The sequence below is a fragment of the Saccopteryx leptura genome, chromosome 5, assembly GCF_036850995.1.
Source record: "Saccopteryx leptura isolate mSacLep1 chromosome 5, mSacLep1_pri_phased_curated, whole genome shotgun sequence".
Taxonomy (NCBI): domain Eukaryota; kingdom Metazoa; phylum Chordata; class Mammalia; order Chiroptera; family Emballonuridae; genus Saccopteryx; species Saccopteryx leptura.
In genome coordinates, this window is record NC_089507.1 from 189294363 (window position 1) to 189313302 (window position 18940).

General features: G+C 41.8%; 1 protein-coding gene across 1 annotated transcript in view; it reads left to right on the forward strand.

Annotated features, from left to right (window-relative positions):
• The first annotated feature begins 1173 nt into the window (after nt 1-1173).
• The window catches only part of PAK5 (p21 (RAC1) activated kinase 5), a 278473-nt gene continuing 260706 nt past the window's right edge, over nt 1174-18940 (forward strand). The window contains exon 1 of the mRNA XM_066387157.1: nt 1174-1396. The gene's annotated coding sequence lies outside the window, so the exon portion shown is untranslated. The remainder of the gene's footprint in view (nt 1397-18940) is intronic.

An 18940-nucleotide genomic window follows, 5' to 3' on the forward strand; every position in this document is an offset into this window, starting at 1 on the left:
AAGCGAGCCTAGAGAAGTCAAGCTGTGAGGGGTATGCAGCATAATCAAAGGTCAAAATAATCTGGAGATGTTTTCTCGGAACATATGTACCCTGATTTATCAATGTCACTGCATTAAAATTAATAAAAATAAGATAAAAACAAACAAACAATAAAAAAAACCCAATATAGTTCCTGACTGGTGGTAGCGCAGTCAGTAGAGCAGGGGTTGGGAACCTTTTTGGCTGAGAGAGCCATGAACGCCACATATTTTTAAATGAAATTCCGTGAGAGCCATACAATATGTTTAACACTAAATACAAGTAAATGTGTGCATTTTATGTAAGACCAACACTTTTAAAGTACAATAACTCTGAATTCTTTTTAATAATGTAGTTATGCTGTTGCTAACCAATGATGAATAAAGTACTTCTTACCACTAAAAAAAAAATGTGACCAGACTGTACTGGGAGTTTGAATCCAGCTTTACTGAGATTGCTGTCTGAGCGTGCACAGCAACTGGCCCCTCCGGGGTCGGGGGTGGGGGCACACTTCACTTGTTAGCAGGCCATACCATCTGTGGGCAGGAGGGGCCTCTGTGGACACCAGAGACCATTTCTGGACTGGCTGATTGAAGGATGGCCACTGAGAGGTCATATAGTGGGGTTCTCTAAATCCTTGCCGCTCATTGCGGTGCAGGACCAGCAGCCTCACACCACCTGGGAGCCCGTTTGGCCAGTAGAATATCAGGCCCCACGCCGGGCCAACTGAACCCGAACCTGCATGTTAATTCACCGGCACATTGAAGTTTGAGAAACGCGGGTCCAGGTGGAAGCAATGAGACTAGGGGAAGGATCTGCCTCTCAGCCCCGCCCCCTCCCACTCTTGGATCTCCTCTTAAGGCACGTTTAGCATTGCGTTGGTCCTGCACAAAATTTCTGCAAAACCGGCGTGTGTGGGGAGGAGGCGTGCAGGAGCTGCGCCCACCGGAGAGGGCAGAGGGTAAGTGTGATTGGATGGGCGAAAGGCGCTTTCTCCAGCTCGGGGCTCCGCGGAGAGTAGACACTCCCCCGACCCTCCCGCGACACCTCCCCACCCCCCCGCAGCTGCCACCGCCTGCCTCCCGCCGGCTGCCACGAAAACCCGGAACAGCTGCGTGTGCTCGCTGAAAGTCCTCCTAGGGGCGACGCCGGGCAGCTGGGCATGCTCAGTAGCTGGGGGAGGCTTGGGTGGAGGGTAGGGAGCTTTGACTCTGCTTCCCAACCCCTCCCAACGACCCCCGCACCCTCTACCCCCAGCCCGTAGTAGTTGCCCGGCGTGCGCCCGGGGAGACCGGGAACATGGCGCTCCTAGCGATGTAGCAGCCGAGGCGGAGAAGGGGATGAGGGACCGCCGCTTCGCTGACAGCTAGCCACCAGGTAGGCAGGCGCGCCCGGAGGGGCCGCCTGGGAGGATGTGGGCGCGGGGAGGGGCGCTTGCGGGGATGCGCACGGCTGGGACCCGGGGCATCTTGCTTTGCGGGGAGAGGATGCGAAGCGGACGTCTGTGACAGCGCGCAATTGTGCATCTCCTAGGAGATGTCAAAGGCTGGGGACTCGCTAGCTGGAGGGAAGAGATCCGGGGACCGCCCCCCTCGTACAAACCCATGCGCTATCATCCAACCTGGGCTCTCCACGGGTCAAATAAAGGATAGTTGCTTTCTGCTGGGGGGCGAGGGGGTGAGGGCGTGGAGGAGAATCCCGGATACCAGTCTTGCGAGTGCGCTGGTCCCCCGGACCGCTGGCAAGCCCAGCACCAGTTCTTTGTGTATAGAGCCGTGCACGCCCCGGGGATGTCACGGTGCCTGCATCTCCGGAGGAGTGTTGGACATATTGCCAGGTCAGGGTTCCCGTATGGTTTTTGTGTCTTGGCAGGTGTGGACTGGACGATGCAATAGCTGAGCCTTCATGGGGCTGTTTTCCTTTGTTACTTGCTTTGGAGTGTGTGTGTGTGTGTGTATGTGTGTGTGTGTGTGTGTGGTGGGTTGTAATGGAGAGAGAGAACTTCTGCTCACGGGCACGCGTGTAGGCAGAGTGTGGAAAGAGGATCTCGGTTCCAAACTCTTGTCAAAATTGAGTGCTGGGGCAGCCTCCTGGAGGGTAAACTTGAAAAGTCCAGAGATGAGTACCCAGTTTGAAGAAACATGTTAGCCCTTCCTGAACTCGTGTGACCCTCTCTGGAGCTTTAAACATGCAACACAAGTTAATTCTGCATTAGCTATCAATGAAGGGAATTGGAAGGATTGGGGGTATCAGTGGTGGGCGCTTTTAGGCCAAATTAATAAAGAAAAAAAAAAGTTGGCACACAGCCAGAGGAAATTGTCATAGTTAATAGTGGATGACAGCTTAGAAGGTTAAATGCACTTTGGGGGAAATCAGGAAATCTAGCATCCATGATTTTTACCAAGAAATAGCCATTGGATATTAGGTAATCCCAGAACCTCACAGCGAATTCTTTTCTCTGAGAAAAGGTCTGGTGGCATGTAGACACTCTCTCACCTGGGTCTAGATGGGCTAGATGCTTTTTAGAAGCCCCTACTACACTAGAATTCTTTGAAGTTGACACCCCATAATACCAACTCTGGCAATTTGTATTAGTATATCTGTCCTATTCAGCAATTCAGGGAGAGAAGGTAAATTTAAAATATGCTGTTATTTTTGTTTTATAATTTAAAGGATGGGCACCTTGGACTACAAACTTTCTTTCCGTATCTACAGTATTTGTTTTATGGTCTCCTTAGATAGCAAAAATGAGTCAGTATCATCAAAATGAAATGGGGAATGCTTGAGGAAAGTGCATTTAAGTAAATTAAAGTCATAAATGTTCAATCTGATAGTGCCTGGACTTGGAATGCAGATGTGCCAACCAGAAGCACTGCTAATGGAAAGCAATATAAGTTGATGATAAGTTCATTGATAGCATTGGTCTTAGAATAAAATTTTTCTGTTCCTGTGTGGATGGGTAGGAATTGATGGTACTGAGTCCCTACAAGTTGTTATTTTGTAAATAAATGTGAGTTTTAATTGCAGTCATTGAAAACACAGTTTGGCACTGCCTCTCCTTCACTGCGTCAGAGTTTGCTAAAACGCTGCGGGCATGAGAAGCAGGTGTTCTAGGGGATGGTGTCATCTTGGTAATGAGACAGAGCTGAGTTTGAGCTCCGACTCTCCCATCTTTAGCTTTGCAATCTTGGGCAAGCTATTTAACTTTCCCAAGCTTCAGTTACCTCATCTGTAAAAGAAGCTTAGGAGACTTTAGGTTAAGTAAGACTTAAGTGAATGGGTGGGTGTGTGGACTGCTCATTATAAATCACCAAGAAAATAGTGGTGACCGTTATAAGAGGAAAGGAAATGGATATTGATTTAGCCTTTATCATACTAGTCAGGTTCAAACACGTGATCTCCTTTAATCTTCCCCGCTGTGTTAGTTTCCTAGGGCCACCATAACAAATGACCAAAAACTAGGTAGCTTAAAACAAAAACTTATTCTTACAGTTCTGGAGGCTAGAATTCCATAATCAAGGTGTAGACCAGGGGTCCCCAAACTTTTTACACAGGGGGCCAGTTCACTGTCCCTCAGACCGTTGGAGGGCCAGACTATAAAAAAAAACTATGAACAAATCCCTATGCACACTGCACATACCTTATTTTAAAGTAAAAAAAACAAAACAGGAACAAATACAATATTTAAAATAAAAAACAAGTAAATTTAAATCAAGAAACTGACCAGTATTTCAATGGGAACTATGGGCCTGCTTTTGGCTAATGAGATGGTTAATGTGTTCCTTTCATTGACCACCAATGGAAGAGGTGCCCCTTCCGGAAGTGCAGCAGGGGCCGGATAGATGGCCTCAGGGGGTCACATGTGGCCCGCGGGCCATAGTTTGGGGACCCCTGGTGCAGACAAGTCTGTTTGCCCTTTAAAGCCCCCTAGGGGAGGATTCTTTCTTCTTCTAGTTTCTCATAGTCCCTGATATTCTTTGATTTATAATAGTATCACTCCAATCTCTGCCTTCACATGGCAAAGTTCCCCCTTCTTATAAGGACACTGTTCATATTGGATGTAGGGCCTACCCTAATTCAGTGTGACTTCATCTTAACTTGATTACATCTGCAAAGACCCTGTTTCCAAATAAGGTCACATTTATAGGTTCTGGTTGGACGTGAATTGTGAGAGGACATTATTCAGCCCAGTATACCAACATCCCTATGACCTATGTTTTGTAACAATGTTAATGTTAGTCAGCATACAAGCAGAATGTAAAGGTAGAGTGGCATGTGTTCAGAATGACTTTAAAGGTTATTTAATCCAGCTAAGTTCTTTGAGGTTTAATTTACCCACATATGGTAGGAAAGAGCAGCATTCAAATGTACCACGCTTATACTGGTGTCACTTACCAGGAAACCCAGACAATCTAGGACAGGGGTCCCAAACTACAGCCCACGGGCTGCATGAGGCCCCTGCCGCACTTCCGGAAGGGGCACCTCTTTCGTTGATGGTCAGTGAGAGCACAGCGGATGCATCCTGCACTCCTGGAGTACTGTGTGTGGCGGCGTCGCAAAGCGCTGTGTCACTCACGTATAGTACTACTTCCAGTGACCCGGGATGCATGCGTCTGGGCTCCAGAAGCGCGTCATATCACTAGTTACGGCTAGCAGTGACAAATATGGAACTGGACATTAACCATCTCATTAGCCAAAGCAGGCCCATAGTTCCCATTGAAATACAGGTCAGTTTGTTGATTTAAATTTACTTGTTCTTTATATTAAATATTGTATTTGTTTTTGTTGTTTTTTTATTTAAAATAAGATATGTGCAGTGTGCATAGGGATTTGTTCATAGTTTTTTTTATAGTCTGGCCCTCCCAACGGTCTGAGGGACAGTGAACTGGCCCCCTGTGTAAAAAGTTTGGCGACCCCTATCTAGGATCTCAGTCTTGAACAGGAAATATACTTAACATACCCTGTCCCAAGTGGATTTGTTAATGTTGCCTTTCTCTCTTTTTTCTACCCCACCAACATAATACAAACAGACAGCAGAAATCTAATTAAATAACAGAAATAACAGCAACAAAAATACTCCGATCTTAACACCTTTATAATCTTTCTTATCCTGGTAAATGGCACCACTGTCCATGGAGTTGCTTTAGTCAGAAACTCAAGAATCATTTTGGATTTCACTAATCCCTTTGCTTTTCACATCCAAAACCATCACACAGTCTTATATTTTATTTTATTTTATTTATTTATTTTCTTTTTTCATTTTTCTGAAGCTGGAAACAGGGAGAGACAGTCAGACAGACTCCCGCATGCACCCGACCGGGATCCACCCGGCACGCCCACCAGGGGTGATGCTCTGCCCACCAGGGGGCGATGCTCTGCCCATCCTGGGCATCACCATGTTGCGACCAGAGCCACTCTAGCGCCTGAGGCAGAGGCCACAGAGCCATCCCCAGCGCCCGAGCCATCTTTGCTCCAATGGAGCCTTGGCTGCGGGAGGGGAAGAGAGAGACAGAGAGGAAGGAGAGGGGGAGGGGTGGAGAAGCAAATGGGCGCTTCTCCTGTGTGCCCTGGCCGGGAATCGAACCCGGGTCCTCCGCACGCTAGGCCGACGCTCTACCGCTGAGCCAACCGGCCAGGGCCACACAGTCTTATAGATTCTGTCTTCTACTCATATCTCTAAATATATCTTGATAGAGTCTTCTTTCCACACACACCTGCACCATCATCAAACTTCAAGTTGTCTTCTCTCATCTGGATTATTAGTATAATTTTCTAACAAGAACCCTGGTTCCTTGCTTGGCCCCTCCAATGCTTCATCTGGAGCAGATAGGATCATGTCAGTTCCCTACATAAAATGCATCCACACTCCTGGGATGAATTATAGACTCTCACAGCCTTGGATACGTGGCCCACCTCATCTTGGGCATGTCTTCCACTTGCTGCTGTCATACTGATCTCCTGTCTGTTTCTTGAATATCCCAAGCACTCAACTACCTAGACTTTGCAAATTCAAGCTGGACTTATCCTTTGGGCCTCTTTGATCTCTCTTCCCTGTAACTCAAATCTCTCATCACTCTTCTGCTTTTCGTTTATAGCATTTATTTTCTATTTATTTGACTATTTAATGTCTGTAAGATTTGTGATGACCATTTATTTTGTATCTTGCATGTAGAAGATATTCAATAAATGTTTGGTGAGTAAAAGAATGAATGGTCTTCCTAATAGCATTTCTGTTCCAGTTAAAAGATCTGACTTTTTAGAAGCCTTTTTATTTACTACCTTGTATAAAAAGGGAAATTTTGAACCCCATTCTGACTTCAAAAGAGAAGTATTTTTTGTTTTGTTTTGTTTGTATTTTTCTGAAGCTGGAAACAAGGAGAGACAGTCAGACAGACTCCCGCATGCACCCGACCGGGATCCACCCCGCACGCCCACCAGGGGCGACGCTCTGCCCACCAGGGGGCGATGCTCTGCCCCTCCAGGGCGTTGCTCTGTTGCGACCAGAGCCACTCCAGCGCCTGGGGCAGAGGCCAAGGAGCCATCCCCAGCGCCCAGGCCATCTTTGCTCCAATGGAGCCTCGGCTGCGGGAGGGGAAGAGAGAGACAGAGAGGAAGGAGAGGGGGAGGGGTGGAGAAGCAGATGGGCGCTTCTCCTGTGTGCCCTGGCCGGGAATCGAACCTGGGTCCCCCACACGCCAGGCCGACGCTCTACCGTTGAGCCAACTGGCCAGGGCCGACAAGTTGCTCTTTATATGAGAACAGGTTCCTGGTGTGTTTCTTTATCTTCCACAGTTGTCAAAAGTCTTAATCACCAGCTGAATTGTTTTACTTGTCTGTTTAATCCAAGTGAGAAGTGACTTAACATCTCTCTCATTCAGAGATCGTTTTGGTAGTTTTGAACAGCAAGACTGAGTACCTGTAGGAAGTGGATGTGGTTCAACACAGGAACAATGGTGACATTTTGGATTTCTGGGGTGTCTTCAGTTTCATGTCATTTTACCATTTTCATGAAAGGTGATTTTAAAAAATAAAAATATTGTTTAATGCATATGGTTAAGTATAACTTTTTAATTAAGTAATGAAAAATCAGACACTATGTCTTGATCTTGTTTAAAAGTGATAGTTACATAATTGAATCAATTAAAACCTAAAGAAACTAATAAGAGATTTCAGTAAGGTTGATGGTTGTGTAATACATGTTCAAAAAACAATGGCTACACAAAATGCCAGTATTTACCAACTAAAAAATATAACAGAAAATTATTCTGGCCCTGGTTAGTTGGCTCAGTGGTAGAGTTTTGGCCTGGTGTGTGGAAGTCCTTAGTTCAGTTCCTAGTCAGGGCATACAGGAGAAGCTACCTTCTGCTTCTTCATCCTTTCTCCTACCCCCTTCTCTCTCTTTCTCTCTTTTCTCCTCCTGCAGCCATGGCTCTAGTGGTTTGAGCAAAAGTTGGCCCTGGGCACTGAGGATGGCTCCATGGCCTCACCTCGGGAGCTAAAATGGCTTCGTTGCTGAGCAATGGGGCAGCGGCCCAGATGGGTAGAGCATTGCCTGGAAAGAGGGCTTGCTGGGTGGATCCTGGTCAGGGCGTATGCTGAAGCCTGTCTCTGCCTCCCCGCCTCTCACTTAAAAAAAAAAAGATAAAATGATTCTGTTCATGAATCTACAAAAATATGAATTACTAGGAAAATAGTAAGTGTTCATAAAATACTGGGGAGTAATAAGCTATACAGTTTTACCCAGACACATGAAATCAGAAACAAAAAATGAAAATATACCTAATTCTTGAGTAGAAAGATGGATATTATGAACTGGTTATTTTTTCATGATTGATTAGTTTTATTGTATTGGCATTTGGGAAAACCTGACAAAATGATTCTAACATTTTTCTAGAAAAATAACTACATAACAAAAGTCAAGAAAATTTTGCCAAAGAGTGTATATGGGGTAAAGGTGGGTCATTTTTCCAGAAATAAAAATAAATCTGGTTGTCAAACTATAATTATTGTAGCCGTGCAGTATTGGTGTAAGAATCAATAAATAGCTCAATTGAACAGAATAGCCTGGAAACAGACTCAGGTAGTTTTTCAAGAAAGAACTGTGATGGAGAAAGCATTTTGAAATAGTGAAGAATATTTGACAGGAGCCAAGGAAATTGACTAAGTATGTGAAAAATATTGAACTAAGGACTTCTGTTTATATGACTTATGAGGCTAAGTTCCAAACAGATGTGAAAGTTTACTTGCCAGGTGGGAAACAAAGCTAGAAGAGGATATTTGACCGTTTCAGGGAAGGACTTGTTAATATAAAATTAATGGAAAGAATCACAAAACAAAAGATAGATTTAAATATATTTTAAACTTTGGGATGTAGAAGAATACAGTTTAAAGCAGAAAACAGTCATGGAGATAAATATTGACACCAACCATGATAATATGGTAGTAACACTGAATTTTTGCATATTAGTAAATAGAAAATAACTTCCCAATAGAATTGTCTAAATATCCAGATAAGAAATTTAAAAGGAAGAAATCAAAAGGCAAATACACATATTTAACAAATATTTGTATTATTAATCACAGAAATGGAAAATGGAAAATAAAACAAAAATATGAGACCATGTTTCCTGTATTAAACAAGCCGTGTGTGTACAACTCTGTGCAAAATTGTACTGTCACAGATACAGTGAGGACTTTCTCATTGGTTGGATAATTACATGATACAACCTTACTGAAGAAAACTTTGAAAATATTTGTGAAAGCTTTTAGAAGTTCAAGTGATTTGCCACAACTATTTGTCTGGCTTTTTATTTTACTTTTATTTTAGTCTTTGCTAAGGAAGTACATGCAGGCAGATTTTTACATACAGGATTATTTATGTAATTTTTACTAATAGAAACAAGCAACTTCAATAACTACAAATTGGGGGCCAATTAAAGGTATTTTAAGGTCCCCAAATGATAAATGATTACATAAATGTTAAAATCGATTACTTTGAAAGTTTATGTAATGACATACAAGAAGCTTCAACAAAATTTTAAGTGGAAATAACCAAATGCACGACTGCATGACAATGATATGTGTTTTGTGATGTGGCAATATCACTTAGGCAAATAAAAACTAGAACCAAAATAAGAAGTTATCACCAGGGTGGTAGAAATATGAATGGCTTTTTTATTATTGTTAATACCTTTCCAAATTCTTTTTTAAAGATTTTATTTATTGATTTTACAAAGAGAGGAGAGGGAGTTGCTTCACTTTAGTTGTTCATTGCTTACTTGTCATATCTGCCTTGACCAGTGAGCCCAGAGTTTGAACCTGTGACCACAGCATTCCTGGTCAAGGCTCTTTCCACTGCGCCACCACAGGTCAGGCTATACCTTTCCAAAATTTTTAAAATGTAGTCAATGATAATGTATTATTTTATGAAACAGAATCAAACCCCACTATTTTATAAATATGGCAGTGATACACATTCAGGTTATAATTATTCATTCATGTAACAAATATTCATTGATCATCTCTTAAGCCAGAGGCTCTACCAAGTGTCTCAGCAATGACTCTTAGTTTACATGCAAATGAAAGAAACTCTAACTTGAGCAGAGAGAATTTGCTAGAAGGTTGTCAGGTAGCTAAAAGAATTGTCAGGCTCGACCTGTGGTGGCGCAGTGGGTAAAAGCGTTGACCTGGAAATGCTGAGGTCACCGGTTCGAAACCCTGGGCTTGCCTGGTCAGGGCACATGTGGGAGTTGATGCTTCCATCTCCTCCCCCCTGTCTCTCTCTGTTTCTCTCTCCCTCTCTCTCTCCTCTCTAAAATGAATATATATATATATATATATCTGAGGCCCAGATGTTCTCTTCAGGGAGATGACCTTCTGTCTCTGGCCAGTTTGTTCAACTAGGTGCCTCAGTTAGAAAAAAAAAAAAAGAATTGTCAGGTTTGAGGTGAGTGGGGATAAAACAGTAACTACTATCACGGAAAGATAGACTTGGATGCAAACCAGAGCCTAGCCAGTTCCAGGGTCCAGATAACAGGTCCTAGAGAAGTGGCCAAGGCCAGCCTGCTTGGGGCTGGGTCACAGCCCTCTGGTTGGTATGCTCTGGGGCCCTCTCACCACATCCAGGCCACCTGTCATCACTGGGGGCACCTTGATTAGCAGGCCCACTGCCCCTTTTACAGTGAAAGAAACAAAAAGACGGGGCAGGTACTAAACCAAAACCAAACTAAAACAAAAAGACAATAAATGTGCCCATCACCCCAGGGCTTGGAGGTCAGCACGATTAAGTAGCAGCCACTCCCCCATCCCCCTCCTTGGGAACATGGACTGAGACGGAGAATCACAGCTAACATGGGGTCCATGGTACGGTGTACACCACAGTGCCCCACACTGGAGCTATTTTCTCCTGGTGTCAGCAGCAACATGGCCTGAAGGACGTGGCTTTTCAGACCTTCAGGTATAGACATGATTTTTCAAGGGGAGATCCCGGTCTCAGGTGAGACCAAAACCAGTGAATGGATTACCTGAGTGAAGCTGTTTAGCAGAAGTAAAAGGTATAGTTTGGAAATAAAAGAGACACTCACTCACCAAGTCTAGGCTTCTCTTTGTTCTGAACTACTTGACATTGTGCAAGTCCTATACTAATGTCTTGAGTTTAGTCCACCAAGAATACTAGGCTCTTGATTCAAACAACTGTAGGTCCAGAATACTAAGCAATCATCCGTGAGTCAGTTTGTATTCTTTCTACAGTTTTCATTGTAAGTAGGTAATATGTGTGGCTTAACCAGGAAACTTAATGCTCATGTTCACATTGCTTTGATAACTGTGTATTAACTTTTCCCAGAGGAAAGAAAACTTGCAAAGAGAAGGAAAAAAGGTAATTATTGTTCAACTACATTAAAAACATGACAGAGAAAATCTTAAATTACCAAGAGGAGCCCTTGCCCTGAACTCTCCATGATGAAGCGCTGGTCTTGTCTTTTCTTTTTTCTTCTTTATTTGACAGAGACAGAGAGCTAGAAAGAGGGACAGACAGGAAGGGAGAGAGATGAGAATCATCGATTCTTTGCTGTGACTCCTTTAGTTGTTCATTGATTGCTTTCTCTTATGTGCCTTGACGGGGGTTGGGGGGCTCCAGCAGAGTGAGTAACCCCTTACTCAAGCCAGCGACCTTAGGGCTCAAGCCATCAACCATGGGGTCATGTCTATGATCCTACACTCAAGCCAGAGACCCCGTGCTCAAGCTGGTGACCTCTGGTGACCTTGGGGTTTCAAACCTGGGTCCTCTGCGTTACAGTCCGATGCTCTATTCACCATGCTTCCTCCTGGTCAAGCAAACTTCCCAATTTATAACACTCATGGCCCAGGGGAAACTGAGAAAGGACTATTAATGGGAGGTGTGGATGGAGTTTGGACACCAGAATGTTGTAGTTCACACATAGGGGCAAAGAGCTGGTTCTTCTGATTTTTCTGTGTATGGAATTCACAAATTCTATATTTAAACCTGGCTTCTAGGTTGTTATGAAGGCATATTTGTCGGGCTGGGCACATGGAAAACATATTTAAAACTTTTTAGCTTGGATTATTATATTTAAATACCTTAGATATATAATAATCAGGACTCTAGTTGGTCCCCATTAGTGCTCTTGCCCCCTCAATGTTAGCATCAGGTCTTCTTGGTAACTGTTTTAGAAAGATAACACTCAGTTGTTCACACATGCACACTCTTAAGCTGCTTGTGCAATAGCAATGTAGATGGTAAGAAAAGTTGACTGCACTCCTGTGATTATAGCTAGCATATTGAATAGGATGGGTTAAGCCCTCATCTAGCTATTTTACCTGTGTATCTTAATTAATCATCATAGAGCTCTATAAAATGGGCCATTCAAGGCAAAATATCCCACAGGTAGATAAGGTAGCAAAGAGCAGTCCTAACCTGATTCATCCGAATCCAATTGTCCATCAACACTGTTGAATGAAACTCAGTAGGTAAGAAGAGAAGTTTTGTTTGGAGTACTTGAACCTTTAATAACTTAAAAATCGTTGGATTAATCAAGCCACCTTGACTCTGCAGTCCTCTGATTCAGCATTTCTCTTCATGTAAATTTCCTCATGAACGGGAAAAAAATGCATTGACTGCCTGGCTGTGCTCCGTATTACGATTAACTGAATGAGCACCAGCCAAAAATCAATATTTGGTGACTTGTATAAGAAACACATTTAACTTACATTTTAAAATGAGTGTCAGTTAGAGGATTCCTTCTGCCAGTTTTCAAGGGAATTGCCATCTGTGTCATTGGTGATGAGGGTAAGTTGGCAATGGAGAGGGCTTCTGTTTTTCCTTAAAGAACTGGTTTATCCCAAGCCTCCATTACCCCATTGTCCAACTGCGTCTGGACAACTTGATTCAAATGTTATTTGTTCTATCACTCTTTTTGTAACAAATTACAGAGGGATGAGTGAGGGCTCACTCACTCATACCGTCAGCCCCTAGTATAGGATCTATGATCAAGTCAAAAGTTGTCAGCTTCACTTTTCAATTCAAATTCAAATTCAAGGTTGACATACTACTTAAAAAACTCTCTGAGTGATTTTTTGGATGGATATTGATCGCCTTGCTTCTCAACATGGTCGTTTGATTTATTCACACAGGTGTATGCATAAAACACTGATTTTCTAGCTAATTGTTCTTTTTGTGAATTTAGAAATTAAATTTAATGCAGTGACATTGGTCAGTAAGAATAAATAGGTTTCAGGTGAACATCTCTATAGCATTTGAACTATTCATTGTGTAATGTACCTATCACCCAAAGTCAAATCATTTTCCATCACCATATATTTGTCCTTCTTTACTCCTTTCCCCCCTACTCACCTCCCTCTAGTAACCACTTCACTTTTGTCTATGTCCACGCGTCTCAGTTTTATATTCCACCTATGTGTGAAATCATATAATTCTTAAGATTTTTCTGATTTACTTATTTCACTTTGTATAATGTTCTCAAGGTCCATCCATGGTGTGAATGGCAATATAACATCCTTTCTTATGGCTGAGGAGTATTTCATTGTGTATATATACCACATCTTCTTTATCCAATTTCCTATTGAGGGACATGTAAGTAGTTTCCATGTCTTGGGCCACCGTGAGTAATGCTGTAATGAACGTGGGGGTGCATGTGTCTTTGGGTACCACTCTTTTTGAGTTTTTTGGGTAGATACCCAGTAGTATCATATGAGATACTACTGAGTCATATGAGAACTCTATTCACAATTGTTCTTAAGTGTCAATTGAATTGCTCCCTTGCTTAATTTAGCTCTACTGCAATTTACTGACCCAGAAAGAGAACTTTCTGGGAAAGAAGAGTAGAAAACTTATATTTCATTTGTTTAAAAGAAAAGTTCTTTCCCCAAAGTAGGAACAGTTACTACATGAATATTACTTAACCTTTAAATACATAAATGCTGATGGAGAAGGGGGGAAAAAAAACTTAAAAAACTCAATATGTATAGAGCTTTTCTTATCTTTGATTTTTAAAACAATGTCACTTTTTAGGTTTTTGAGACGTGGAAACAAATTATAAAAGGAATTTTCTAATAATATTAGAATAACAGCTATTTATAACTTGAATGACATAGTAGTTTGTTTTAGACTTTGTGAGAGTTTATTAAGATAACAGCTACCTCCGACTTGTGTCCTGTCTTCTTAGTTCTCCAAGTGGACACCACTCTCCTGTCTTCTCACAGCCAAAGATTCCCTAAAGCTCATCAACTTAAAACTGTCCTGAATGTGCCCTTTTCTGTACCATTGCCATTTCTCTTGGCATCTCTCACTTAGGCCTCGCGTCAATTTACTATTTGTTCTCTTTGTCTTTCTTCCTACCCAAATGAAACATTTGATCATTTGATTATCACTTTCTCATTGAACGCTTCCTACCCAGCTAGCAATTTCTCCCACCTCCCCCTAAAATACCCCCAAATTCTTCCCCAATGTTTCTGGATTATCCCTTTTAAAGCATTCATCAGAATGATTTGTAGATTTTTTTTTTAGTTTTTTTTTAAATTTTTTATTTACAGGGACACAGAGAGAGAGTCAGAGAGAGGGATAGATAGGGACAGACAGTCAGGAATGGAGAGAGATGAGAAGCATCAATCATCAGTTTTTTGTTGCGACACCTTAGTTGTTCATTGATTGCTTTCTCATATGTGCCTTGACCGTGGGCCTTCAGCAGACTGAGTAACCCCTTGCTTGAGCCAGCAACCTTGAGTCTAAGCTGGTGAGCATTTTTTTTTTTTTGCTCAAGCCAGATTAGCCCGCGCTCAAGCTGGCAACCTCAGGGTCTCGAACCTGGGTCCTCGACATCCCAGTCCAACACTCTATCCACTGCGCCACTGCCTGGTCAGGGTGATTTGTAGATATTTTATTACTTGAATTCCTTCTTGCACCAGACAGAACTCTTCAAACGCAGGTATCTTGTATCTTGGTCTTTGTATCCTCAGTCCCTAGCTTTACGCATACATATGTCAGGTCTTTAATGAATGTTTGTGGATAAATCGATGTTACCTAAGCTAAAAAATGAGCCTAGATGTCAGAGGGAAATGCCATAGTTTAAAATTCTGGAATGGAACCTAGCAATGATCTAATCCATTTTCTAAAAAAAAAAAAAAAAAAACAAGAAATGTTTCACACTAATATTTATCTTCTACAGTCTGTAAATGAAAGATATGGCAGGAAAGATGAATACTCTGTTTCTGGTTAGGGAAGAATTTAAATATTGGATATTGGATGGGGGTAAGTTATAGATATTCTAAATATACTGAAAAGAGAGAAAGTCATGAAGGAAACTATAAGCTCAGAGCAAGTTTTCCAGCAGTAGAGTACATAAACTGAGTTTCTTAGAAAATGTTAAGAATAATTATTTGATTACTAGGTACAATGTACACCTACTGCTCTGTTGTCCCACATCTGGTATGAATGTGCTTGGTTGGTGATGTGACCCTTGCTTGAACATTGATTGACTTTATACTGAAAGCTGGAGTATTATTCAGTTCTGCCCACATCTTTGGCACCATTTGTTACCATAGTGGCAGATGCCCTAAAGTCGAAGAAAACTGGGAAGGCTTGGGAGGACAATGAATTAAAGTAAGTAGTCCAAACAAGGGATTCCCCATTGTGGGACCCAGGGTCTCCTCCAGCTTATGGTCACAGGTATTTGTGGCACGGTTCTGAGAGAGAAGATTCTGAGATGATAACTGGAAGGGATTTTTATTTCTCTGATTTTATTTATTGATTTTACAGAAGGGGGAGTGAGAATATCAATTCATAGTTGCCTTATTTTAGTTATTCATTGATTGCTTGTCATGTGTGCCTTGACCAGGCAAGTCCAGGGCTTCAAACCAGTGACCTCAGTGTTCCAGTTCAAGGTTTTATCCACTGCGCCACCACAGGTCTGGCTGGAAGGGATTTTATAGCTTCTCTCTATGAAAGAAATGACTGTATCTTCTTTAGCTTGGATTCCTGTGGTGCGCACCCATATTGACATGTTAGTAGTCTATCCTGGTTGAAAGAAACACTTGCTACCTAGTGCCCACTAACAACTAGGAATCAGGGAGGAACTGGAGACTCTTACTGTCTATGCAGTAGAGTTGGCCTGTCCTTTCAGAACTGGAAAGTGTAGGAGAACGCTGAGTTTTAGTGGTGCTGACACCTGACAATGATCATCAGAATAGAGTTTCCAGTCTGGTGGCCTAGATGTGTTCTGTTTGGCATGGATAGTGTGAAATTTCCCCCAAACATCCAGATTTTGGGTTCTCTCTCTTTCTTTTAAATCATATATATGCAAATACAAAATTTGACAACACTGACTGTGTTTCCTCATGGCAACCATCCACTCTGGCTTAGCAGTATAGACATAAGCATGTCATGGAATTTCACTTTGCCACAGTCCCCATCACTCCTTACTCTGCATCATCAGGCCATTTTATGTGTTTATATGACCCTCTTGGTCCTTGAAGGCTTTTGAGTTTTTAAACTTTCACAGAATGGGATGAGAGCAGAAAAGCAAAACTGGGGGGAGGGCGTTGTGGGGAGGAGGGCAAGGGGGACGTGGTGGGGAACAAGGGGGAGGGGAGGTATGTGGGAGGACACTAGAATCTATGTACACCCAATAAATTAAAATAAAAATTTTTAAAAAAATGCATTCGGTATTTAGTGAATGTTAGGTCTTGTCATAGGACATGTATCTATGTTTGTTAATACTACCTACACACACACACACACATTAAATTACCTAAAGGGCGAAAAAATAAAAAATAAAAATAAAAATAAAGAAACTTTGCATTACAAGAGAGGATTGCTTATGGGTTTGGATTATTTATCTTTATATATTATTCCTTTTTAAAAATTTTTTTTTTATTTATTCATTTTAGAAAGGAGAGAGAGAGGGAGAGAGAGAAGGGGGGGAGGAGCAGGAAGCATCAACTCCCATATGTGCCTTGACCAGGCAAGCCCAGGGTTTCGAACCGGCAACCTCAGCATTTCCAGGTCGACACTTTATCCACTGCGCCACCACAGGTCAGGCCTATTATTCCTTCTTAATACCATTTCCTGAAAAATGCATCAATTTATTTAATAACTTAAATATAAGGTAAAAGACATTTCAGAAAGGTGCATCTTTAAAAATTTCATTTTAGAAAAAAAGAAATCCTCCTGATATGAAATTAATTTAAAATGTAGAGCTTGGGTATATTTGGTGGGTATATTTGCATAGTTAGGCTTCAGTATCTAAAATTTTTCAACATTTTTTTAATATTAGATGATTATAGAAAATCTACTCTCGTGTTTCATTTGAATTAAACTGAAATAGAAAACGAAATGATAGGGTTGAGCTTACTGGAGGTAAGAATTATTAGAACGCAAAAGTATGCTATGGTATTTCATACAATATTATCATCTGGAAAGTATAAAATTTTCAGAATGCAGACATGCCCACAGAAGTGAAGTGGAACCTTCTAAATGATATGCATTCTATCAAATGGCTGGCAGAATCTCAAAATCAATATTGGAATCACCCGGGGCAACTGGGAATAATGATATCACTGTACCTTACTAAAAAGTAATGAAAAACAAATGAGATAGAAAATTCCAGAGTTGTCCCTAGAGTTTTTATTTGCTTGGGTTAGAAGAGTGAGAGATTTTTAGGAAGTGGTTCCCCCATTTTTTTTAATACCTCAATTTTATTTTAAACACAGAGTTCAGCCCACCCATTGAAGGCAGTTTTCTTTTCCACACAGACCAGGGTAAGTAGTATTCATTCAACAGAAGTTCATTGTGTTTATTTGGGATGGCGTATACCCATGTGGAAGCACATCCATGAACAGAGATAAAAATCCTCCTATACAAGGAAAGACAGACAGTAAACAATAAAGGTAATAAGGAAATGCACAGAATGTCAGGGTACTCTGTGCTTTGAAAAATGGAGTGATTCATAAGGGAGATCAGAAATGCCGAGATGGTGGCAGGACAAGTTCAGTTTTAAAAAGAAGGGCCACGATGTGCCTCACTGAGGAGGTGACATTTGAAGGACAGGAGGGAACTACCTGTGTAGAAATGAATGCCCTGTGATCGATACGAGAGAGCAGCACAGGCAGAGAGAACCCCATGCAAAGGTTTCAAGGTAGACACCTGGCTTACTTAAGTGCAAGGAGGCCAGTGTGTCTAGGTAAGTGGATGGGGGTGTGTGTGCAGAAGGCAACAAAGTCAGGGAAGGTGAGCGGTCAGAACCAGTAGGCAGAGAGAAACACTTTGGCCTTTTTTCTGAGCAAGATGGGGGAACCCCTGGAGAGATTTGAGAGAGGTCAGGATCAGACAGAGTTTCTAGGAGGTCACTTTGACCTTTCTGTTGAGATGGGGAAAATGTTGAAAGTAGGAGGCTGATTAGGAGGACATTGCAATAATTCATGCAAGAGATGATGTTTTTTGACTAGGCTTGTAGCATGGAAAGTGGTGAGTAGTGACCCAATTCTCGTGTATTTTGAAGGTAGCGTTTTCTCAATATTGGGTATGGGTAGGGAGAGAGAGAGAAGGTGGTAAAAGAATCAAGGATGACTCCAAGGTCTTTGGCTTGAACAGCTATAAAAATAGAATAGCCTTCAGCTAAGAAAGGGAAGATATTGGAAAAAGTAAGCTACTAGGTGAAAAAATTAGAAGTTTAGTTTTGGATATTAGAAATTCCAGTGATGATTTTGAGTATCTGTGTGCTGGCAGTTGGAAATCAGTAAACATCTGAGTGGACACTAACGGGGCTTGGCTATATCCAAAACTGTTGTCCTCTTAGCACATTCCTGCAAAATTCCTCAGAGGTTGCAAAAACTCTGTCTTTTGCTAGCCACTTGTGAGTGCATTCATTGGATGGTATATTAGTGTAGAGAAGGACACCTCGTGTACAATGGGTAAAAGGGCATTAAGCACAAGTAACTTTCATTCAAAGTCATTTCCAAATGAATGAGATAATATAACCATAGGTGCTGAAATGGAGTCTTAGATAATTAAGCATGCAACTGTTAAATGCATCTGATGTTGAAAAATAGGACAGAAGTAAGGCTACAACCGACCTTGTGATGAAATGGAAAGGGTAAACTATTCCCCCGGAGTAAGTCATTTACCCATGTGATGCAATTGCATTCTTTTAGGGCACTGGTGAGCCAGTTGGTAAGCCATTTCCTCCGAGGCATTAATGGAACTCTGTGTCCTAAATACAGCAGGTCCTTGAAGTATGTCATTTCATTTAGTATTGTTTTATTATAACATTGATGAGAAAAAAGATCAATCACCATCCAGGGCCACTGTCTTTATGGGTTTCCTCTGGGGACTTTGGGTCCCTCCCATATCTCAAAGATGTGCATGCGGGGTGAATTGGTGTGTTTAAA